This window comes from Pristiophorus japonicus, chromosome 2, assembly GCF_044704955.1.
Source record: "Pristiophorus japonicus isolate sPriJap1 chromosome 2, sPriJap1.hap1, whole genome shotgun sequence".
Classification (NCBI taxonomy): Eukaryota; Metazoa; Chordata; class Chondrichthyes; family Pristiophoridae; genus Pristiophorus; species Pristiophorus japonicus.
In genome coordinates this window covers 105223260-105233565 of record NC_091978.1, presented here as the reverse complement: position 1 = coordinate 105233565, position 10306 = coordinate 105223260, and positions in this window count along the sequence as shown.

Sequence of the window (10306 nt, the reverse complement as noted above, 5' to 3'; positions counted from 1 at the left end):
TGGAGACTCCTCAGGTGCCCTGTGGCAAGGTGCTTGGGCCCGGTACCTCCATGCTGGAGGAGTGAATGGCCACAGGAGCAATAGCTGCCATCAGTGTCGAATGGATTATGGAGGTTGAGGAAGCAGGCTCCTCGAGGTCGGCACTGTCATCCATTGAGAAGGGACCCAGCAGATGCACGGGCGAGAATCGGTGCTCATCATCACTAGATGGAGGAGAGTCTGGCGAGTCCGTCCCCGTGCTCCCACCTTCTGGGCTCGGTGTTCTTGCATGGGGCCACACTGCTGGCTGAGCTGCAAAACATAATTTAGGTTATTAGAGGAGAAAGGGGGTGCTAGGGTCACAAGGTGAGTCCCGCACTACAAACAGCATATGCACAACAAAAGCAACACCGCTATCAAGATCATCACATTTCATCACCATCACCAAATTCTGCATTGCAATGATTCTCATGAGGCCATCTTTATTTAGAGAATAATTTTATGATTCATCTATCATATTATTGGTCAGATATGAGTGGGTGTGGCATCTATTGACTTTACATCACGCAATGTTGTATACTTTACTCACGTGGCATCACATCAGGCTCTGCTGCTGCATGCGTGGCTGACCGGGGGTGGCTCCCCACGAGTGCCAGCACCCACTCCTCGATGTCAGTGAGGTCGATGATGACGGGTGGTCCCCACCCGTTCGCCTCTGCTCGGCCCTATTCCTCGATAGCTTCTTCTGTAAAAGGTAACAGGACGACATGGCATGAGATCATTGCGTGAGATCATTGCTAGATACTGTCACAGAGACTGATACAACACATAACTGATAGATGTAATCATGATTATAATGAAAATTATCATTCTTTACCTACTGTGACCGCAGGCTTTGAGTACAACCTTCCCAGTATAAGTGCAAGACATCACATCTGATTTTAATCACTCTTTACACTTACAATTCCAATTATATAAATATATAAGTAAATGTAAATAAATGTAATACTTACTCTGGCGGATCTGACAAGGTTGTTCCATCGCTTGTGGCATTGGTTGCCCTCACGCACCTCGTTGGTCGCCGATGAGAACACCTCGGCTATCTCGGCCCATATCTCCTGGTAGGCCTTTGGGGTGGGCTGCCTATGCCCTCCCTGGGTCAATTGACCCCAGCATAACTCGACCTCTTGCATGAAGGAGGCATTTGCCTCGTCCGAGAACCTCCTTGCTCTTTTGCGTCTTCCCAATTGTTCCTCTCCCAGCTCACTGCTTTCACCAGCGTCAGTCTCCACAGCATGTTGGGTTGCCTCCCCCATCCTTCCATGTTAAATATTATTTTTTCCACAAAAACTCGGTGCCAACTACCTTCTTTGTGCTTAGTAGGCTTTTTGCTGCTGGTGAATCTCCCTCGTGCCTCCCACAAGAGCCAAAGAAGCACACACCACATCCACACACGCGTTCAGTCTCTCTCTGCTCCCACTCTCTCTGTCTCCTCTTATGCGCATGTAATGATGACCCCTGACCTCCTGAAACACGGAAAACGAGTGTTACCATGCTGTTGCTATGGTCGGCCACACTTTATGGCAGAAGGTCAAAAAAATGTAACGCTAAACATCCATTTCAGATCGCTCTGGTAACGGTCATTTTCAAAAATGGAAAGTTAGCGTTTTAAAAATGGGTGATACTCCGGCGATCTCAAAACCCATTTTTACCACCCATGCTGGAAATTACACCCATTTTTTGCCGATCTGCACAAAAGTCTAGCCCAGACTCCTCTAGTTTTAGTTTCCATTATGAGTGGAAATATCCTCCCTGCATCCACCTTGTCATTATCTTAAGTTTCAATAAGATCACCTCTCATTCTTCTAAACTCCAATGACTATAGGCCCAATCTACTCAACCTATCTTCATAAGTCAACCTCCTCATCTCCGGAATCAATCTAGTGAATCTTCTCTGAACAGCCTCCAATGCAAGTATATCCTTCCTTAAATATGGAGCCCAAAACTGTATGCAGTACTCCAGATGTGGCCTCACCAATACCCTGTACAGTTGTAGCAGGACTTCTCTGTTTATATACTCTATCCCCCTTACAATAAAGGCCAACATTCCATTTGCCTTCCTCATTACTTGCTGTACCTGCATACTAACTTTTTGTGTTTCCTGCACAAGGAGCCCCAGGTCTCTCTGTACTGCAGCACTTTGCAATTCTTCTCCATTTAAATTATAATTTGCTTTTCTATTATTTCTGCCAAAGTGGATAACCTCACATTTTCCCACATTATATTCCATCTGCCAAATTTTTGCCCACTCACTTAGCCTGTCTATATCCCTTTGCAGATTTTTGTGTCCTCCTCACAATTTGCTTTCCCACCCATCTTTATATCATCAGCAAACTTGGTTACATGATACTCGGTCCCTTCATCCAAGTCATTAATATAGATTGTAAATAGTTGAGGACCTAGCACTGATCCCTGCGGCACCCCATTAGTCACTGTTTGCCAGCCGGAAAATGACCCATTCATCCCGTCTCTCTGTTTTCTGTCAGTTAGCCGATTATCTTCCATGCTAATATATTATCCCTTACTTCGTGAACTTCTTATGTGGCACCTTATTGAATACCTTCTGAAAATCCAAATACACCACATCCACAGGTTCACCCTATCCACCCTGCTCGTTACATCCTCAAAGAACTCCAACAAATTTGTCAAAAATGATTTCCCTTTCATAAAACCATGCTGACTCTGCTTGATTGAATTATGATTTCCCAAATGTCCCGCTACAGCTTCCTTAATAATGGACTCCAGCATTTTCCAAATGACAGATGTTGGGCTAACTGGTCTATAGTTTCCTGCTTTTTGTCTGGCTCCTTTTTTAAATAGGGGCGTTATATTTTCAGTTTTCCAATCTGCTGGGACCGCCCCCCCACCCCAGAATCCAGTGAATTTTGGTAGATTACAACCAATGCATCCACTATCTCTGCAGCCACCCTAGGATGTAAGCCATCAGCTCCAGGGGACTTGTCTGCCTTTAGTCCCATTATTTTACCTAGTACTACTTCATTAGTGATAGTGATTGTATTAAGTTCCTCCCTCCCTTTGGCCCCTTTATTATCCACTATTGGAATGTTTTTAGTGTCTTCTATCGTGAAGACCGATACAAAATATTTATTCAATGTCTCTGCCATTTCCCTGTTCTCCATTATTATTTCCCCAATCTCATCCTCCAGTGGACCAACATTTACTTTAGCCACTCTTTTTCTTTTTATGTACCTGTAGAAACTCTTACTATCTGTTTTTATATTTCGTGCTAGTTTACTTTCATAATCTATCTTCCCTCACTTAATCATTTTTTTAGTCGTTCTCTGCTGGCTTTTAATAATTTCCCAATCCTTTGGCCTCCAATAATCTTGGCCACATTGTATGCCTTTGTTTTCAATTTGTTACCCTCCCTTATTTCCTCAGTTAGCCACGGATGGTTATCCCTTCTCTTGCAGTCTTTCCTTACAGACTTGAAATTGACGTGTACACAACATTAGCGTTATTGATTATATATGTTTCTGGGACTCTCCCCACAGATACGCCCTGACCTATTGAGTGTTTCCAGCATTTTCTGATTTTATTCAAGGATTTTTGTGTGACTGGGAAACTTGATGAGAGAACTACATTTAGGTTAAACAACACAGAGCTATTCAGCAGTTTCTGGGAATGCATTTTAGTAAGTATTAAGTCGTAAGCACCCAGCATCTTAGCAACAGAGCAGAAGATGAGGAAGAGAAGGAAAATTATGATGATCATGATGATGAATGGGAACAGGAGGAGCAGCAGAAAAGGGAAATCATCTTTGTTGACTATGGTGATGTTGCTGAGGAGAACGATGATGATGAGGGAGAGACTGTGAAGGTCAAGTCCAACTATGAGTCCCAGGACCTAATTTTCTCTATCACAATCTCCTCAATTTCAACCTGTACTTTTCCACTCGCACATACCTCTTCAGATACCTGGGAAAAATGAAATCTTTCCGGTTGCAATAGACATGTATATTCTCAGTAACTGTACATGAGTACAATCAAGAGAAACCAGGTCATTGGCAAACATCAGCAATGGTAAAGAATGTTTATTTGCTTCTCTGTTTCTGTTGGGGATGTCTGAAGTTTTTTTATAGGCAGGAATCCTACTAAGCAAAACAAGAGCAGTTGAGAAATGGCTGGGCTTTTTTCATTGACTGATACCAATGCTTACTCCAGTGGGGGATCTGAAAAGTGCCTTTAGCATAGAGCTTGAGTGCAAATCATTTTCACTGGCACCACAGCATATAATTAGTGTAACCATGATACTCAAATCCTCTTTTAACTCTTCACATAGGTCATAGAGCATTTGATTATTAAATCAAGTCTCTGAAAACAGTGGGTGCCAGACCAATAAAACTAATTTGATGTCTGAGAGTGCCTCTCTTTGCTGTAGTGGGTCATCCATGACGATCAGCCTTTATCGCTCCACTCTAGTCAAATAACGATTGATTAATAGAGAATATAGGAACATAGGCAATTTTAGGAAGAGAACAAGATCATTTGGCCAAACAATCCTGCCCCTTTTAGCTAATCACAACTTTACCTTCCTGTCATCTCACTTTATCCTTCAATCATCTTTTTTGAAATTATCCATTAAGATAAAGCTTACTACATTGGTATCAATCAAAATGCAAACTGTAGGTAAAATGGCTTGGCACAAATCATTTCATCTCTGCGATCCGGGTTCAAACAGTATCCTTTCACCTCTGGGATCTGGTTTTGATTAGTATCCTTTCACCTCTATGTTTGAAAAGATTAGTATCCTTTCACCTTTGGGATCATTATACAGTAAATTTTATGAGTTTATACTCGCATCTTGGAGCTTCAAATGCCAGGAATTCAAATGGGGAGGTAAGTGGCTCTTGCAGGATTTTCTGTCCATTAAAATTCACCTCACCACCTGAATTCTCTAAATGCATTTCTGGTGTGCAAAGCTCCTTATCAGGAACAAGAATTCACAAATGTATCTGAGGTGGCAAAACCAATTTCACCCCCATTGATCTTGATACCATGAGGTTTAACTTCTCCTTTGTACCATTTTTATCACACTGGTTAATGTATTAAATTCATGTCTGCACTATTTAAATGTAATTTTTAATTTATTTAAAATAAATGGGTGAACAACCGTGTTAAAATTGCACAGGCAGGAATTTAACACAAATTCATTAAACATTACATTGTAAATAGGCTATAAAAGAAATGAAACCTTTAAGTTCAAATGCTCCATATCCTGATACTGATATTTCTCACAAAAAATGAAACAGATACATTTACGTGGTAATAATGAGGGGCTTAATGCATAGTGCATCTCACAAATTACCATTCCTCTTTTTGACAGAAACATATAAAATCAATAACACTAATGTTGTGTTTGCGTAAATAACTGACAAAATGAGGCAGGAGTAAAGTAACTTAACCTCACTGTGCTTTTATACAACCCAAATTGGTGTCCTCAAACTGGCATGAACCAGCATGAGTACAGCAACTGTGAATAGCTCCCGCAGGGTCCTAATGCCCATCCTGTGAACTGTAACAAACAAATACAGGATGAAAACAACATATTTTTCTCTTTTTTAAAACCACAGTCTATGTACAGACAAAGTCATTGAGATAGCCAGGTTATGTTCTGATGCGCTGAGACCGGCGTGGAGCATGCGGTGTTTGATCAAGGTTATCGGTTGGGAAACAGAACGGTGCCTCTGTTCCATTCTGATGGTCTGTTGGTCTGTGAGTTGGGATCAGTCTACGAGCGTTCCATTGAGTTCCACCATTGAGCTCATAGGTGTGAGGGTTGAACTTTTGTCCGATCTGTTTTCGAGGCGAAAGTGAGGATGCGAGCTTATGACTACAGTTTGGGCGTTTAACTCTGATCCACTCTCCACTCTACAGTTGGGGGTTTTGAGCGCGTCATTTTGTGTCAGTGTACGACTTTGCTTTTCGTTGTCGTTACGAAATCTGGGATGCGAGTGTGGTTATCTTCAGGCTAGGATTGGCTGGGGGTGTGAGAATGTCCAGTCGTCAGCGAAGATTCTGCCCAATCATGAGCTCAGCGGGTTACTTCCCCATTAGCAAGTGCTTTGTCGAATGGTATGTGCGGAGAATAGTTTGAACCGCATCATCGAATGTTTGGCCTGCTGCGAGGTTGGCTTTCAAACCCTCTTTGATGATGCAGTTAAAACACTCAACGCCTCCGTTGCTTTGAGGATTGTACCGAGCAGTGAGACGATACTCAGTAGCATGACGAGTGAGGAAATCCACGAACTGGTCAGACACAAACTGTGGTCCATTGTCAGTGATTATGACCTCTGGGAGGCCTCACTTCATGAACATACGCTGCAGAATAGTGACGATCGTTGATGAGGTCACTGAACTTGTAGCAATTTCTGGCCATTTGGAATGCAGGTCATGTACTACAACAAGGAAATGCTGGTGTGGAGCTGCTTCAACTGGACCGAAGATATCCAACTGAAGTTGTTTCCATGATCTTTGTGGCCATGGAATGAGCTTCATTGGCGCTGGTCAGATGTTTGTGGCCTTTTCGCTCAGACTGCATGCTTCACAGTGTGAGGTAAACTCCTCAATGCGAGCGTCAATCACAGGACACCAATCTGAATCGCGACATCTGTGCTTCATGCGGACAATGCCAGGGTGCCCATCATGTGCCAATGAGAGAACGCGCTGTTGAAGTGACTTGGGAATTACTGCTCTATCACCACGAGCTAGGCAGCCATCGTTCCGAACGGAAAATTTATCGCGAAGTCTGTGAAAGGTTTTCAGCTCTTCCGGAATTTACTTAGGCCACTCAATCTGGAGGAAGTGGCTCACATGCTGGAGTGTAGCATCACTCTGTGATTTGGTTTTTATTTTGTCGCAGAAGACAAAGGTTCTGATGGACTGAGTAATGATCGACGTGGCATGTGTGTCATCATCTGTGAACAAGTCAGTACCAGAGTCCGAAACAGGTGTTGAGCATGTCAGCTACATGGTTGTGACTGCCAGCGATGTAATGTACATCAAAGTTTATTGATGAAGGCAATCTAACCATCGACTGATTCGTAGTGGTCTGTGCTCAAATCCAGATATAGCCAATAGCGTAGTTAGCACTTGGTAATCCATATGGAGGATAAATTTCCTGCCATAGAGGTAGATGTGCCAGCGTTCACATGCGTAGATGCAAAAGAGTGCTTCGCGTTCCCCTGTAGAGTATTTACATTCTGCAGACGAGAGAGTACGAGAGGCGAAGGCGACTGGGTGTTCCAGGCCGTCAATCCATTGTGGGAGCACAGCACTCATGGCGGTGCCTGATGCATCCGTGGTGATGTACATAGTGGCATTCGGATCAAAGTGCTCGAGGGTAGGAGGGGATGTGATTTTCTCCTTAAGCGTGGTGAATGCCTGAGCCTGGGAATCTGTCCATTCCCAAGGGACGGCCTTGCGCAGCAACCTGCGAAGTGGTTCGGCAATGTGCGCGTAGTGCGGGACAAACTTCAGATAGAAGTTGCAAGTGTCGAGGAATGATGTTGGTAGCCTACTGCATTCGCTGGATCGCGTCAATGTTGTCCTTGTGTTGTGACTCTGTAGCCCAGGAAGTTTATTTCTCCAGCAGCGAATGTACACTTCTCGGTATTAAGTATAATGTTATGTGTAGCAAATCTAGCCATAACTGCGGGAAGTCTCTGGTCATGTTCTTCCATTGTCCGTCCATGGACGACGATAGCGTCAAGCAGATTGAGGGCTCCCTCTATACCTGCTCGCATAGTAGTGACAATCTTCTGAAATGCACTTGGTGCAGAAGATAGTCTGTAGGGCATGTATCGATACTGATACAGACCATCATGCATGCCGTGAGCGGGTTGTTGTCCTCCGCTCGGGATATTTGTAAGTAACTGCGGCGCATGTCGAGTTTTGTGAAAACTATTGAGCCGTGGAATTCTGAAGACAGTTCGTCGATGGTACGAAGAGGGTACTTATTGGGGATGATTGCCTTGTTGATCTCTTTCAGGTCGATGCATAGGCGTATCTCCCCATTTTTACGCCAAGCAATGACTAAGTTCGAGATCCAGGGTGAGGAGTCAATGCTCTCAATGATTCCCTGAGATTCGAGTCGCGTTAATTCTGTGGATACTTGGTAACGAACCACGAATGGGAGACGGCGAAGTCGCTGTGTAACCGGTTTGGCGAAAGGGTCAATTCGGGGACGATGGCAGAATTTTGTTGTCACTCCAAACCCTGTGAAAATTGCGTGTCAAAGTCCACCATGTACACAGTTGTGCCAGTTCGGTCGTAAACTTTGAACCCAAGCTTGTCAAAAAGGTCAACCCACATCCCTTCGCGACATGAAAGGAAAAGTTCTCCAATGTTATGTCCTTGTAGTATATCGGGACAGATATGACCCCAAGCACCTCAATTTTGGAGTCAGAGTACGCATGTAGAGTGGAAGTTGCGGGCTGCAGTTGACAGTGCATGAAGTGGGTTTTGTACACAGCCGCGCTCAATGGAGACATTGGCTCCAAGGTCAATGAGGAGGCAGCAGGGCATGCCATCACTGTTTACCTCACAGTCCTTGAATTTGCCCGAACCGATGTGCGAAATGTCATTAATGGTGTAAACCATACTGGGTTTATCACTATTGGGGTTGTCCACTTGTCGAATATGCTGCGATGAGCAACAGACACGAGCAAAATGGTTCATTTTACCACATTCAGAGCATTTCTTCCCACGTGCAGGACAGTTAGGACTCTTTGCTGAGTGTGATTTGTCCCCACAGTTAGGCCCACGATCCATAGTGGGTGACTTATTACTAGCCCTGAGTCTCTGCTGTGATTTCCACTTTGGACGAACGCCTTGCACATGGGCTGGAGCTGCAGTCTGCTGCACAGGGGGAGCAGGGGATCTGATCGCTTTTGAGTCGGAAAGCGCTGATTCGATTTGGATGGCCAAATCAGTTGCTTTGTCTAATATCAATTTATCATCCTCCATTAGTAAGCGTTCCTGAATACAGGGTGTTATGGATGTATGTTAATATATGTACTGTAACACTAGACCACTGAATGTACCTTCACCCTGTATACACTATACCTGGATCACCAGAGGGTGCTACTGCTGGAGACCTAAGGGTCACCTGTACACTGCAGGTAACCAAGTATAAAAGGGAGCTCACCTCTTGGTGTCCTCACTCTAGGAGCTGCAATAAAGGACTAAGGCCACTACAGTTCAAGTGCTATACCCTTACCTCGTGGAATCGTTATTAGAGTGCTTGCCTATACTACAACTGGACGCCTTTGTGGAAAGGCTAGAACACTTTTTCATCGCGAATGACCTGGCTGGGGACTCACCGACCTCGCTGGTGGACAAGCGCAGGGCCATCCTGCTCAGCAGTTGTGGACCCAATGTCCATGGCCTCGTCAGGGGCCTGCTAATCCCAGTGAAGACGACAACCAAGATCTATGCGGAGCTCATAACTTTAATACAACAACAACTCCAACCTAAAGAGAGCATCCTCACAGCCAGACACCGGTTCTACATACACCGGCAGCCCGAAGGCCAAGAAGTTGCGAAATATGCTGCAGACCTGAGAAGATTGGCTGCACCGTGTGATTTTGGTGACCACCTCACCGAAGCACTAAGGGACATCTTCGTTATTGGAATCGGCCACGAGGGCCTCCTCCATAAACTGCTCTCTGTGGACACTACGGTCACCCTGCAGAAGGCAATCAAAGTGAGCCAAGCTTTCATGATTTCGGTCTGCGAATCCAAGATGATGATGACTCACCCCCAGGACTCTAACCCGATGCGTACAGTGAACAGAATGGAGACTTTCAGAGGCAAGAATGCTGCCCCGAGTCCCGCAACCCTGAGTCCGCCACATGGGGCCAACCGGCTAGCCCCGTGCTGGCGCTGTGGAGGAAACCACAGGGCCCACCAGTGCTGATACAAAGACTACACTAAAGGTCACCTTCAGCGAACGTGTAGAAGTTTTACTCACCGAGTCGCTGAAGAGTTGGCCGATCACCTGGGTTCCAGCGCTGATGAAGACGAAGCAGCTTAGCCCCTGGAAGAGGTGTACGGAGTGTATACCTGCTCCATCGAGAGTTCCCCGTGGAAAATGGAAGTAGAAATTAACGGTGTTCCAGTCTCGATGGAGATCGACACAGGGGCAAGCCAATTGCTGATGAATCAGATGGCCTTTGAGAAACTCTGGGACAATCCCGCCAAACGACCCAAAATGTTCCGAATCCAGGCGAAGCTGCTCACTTACA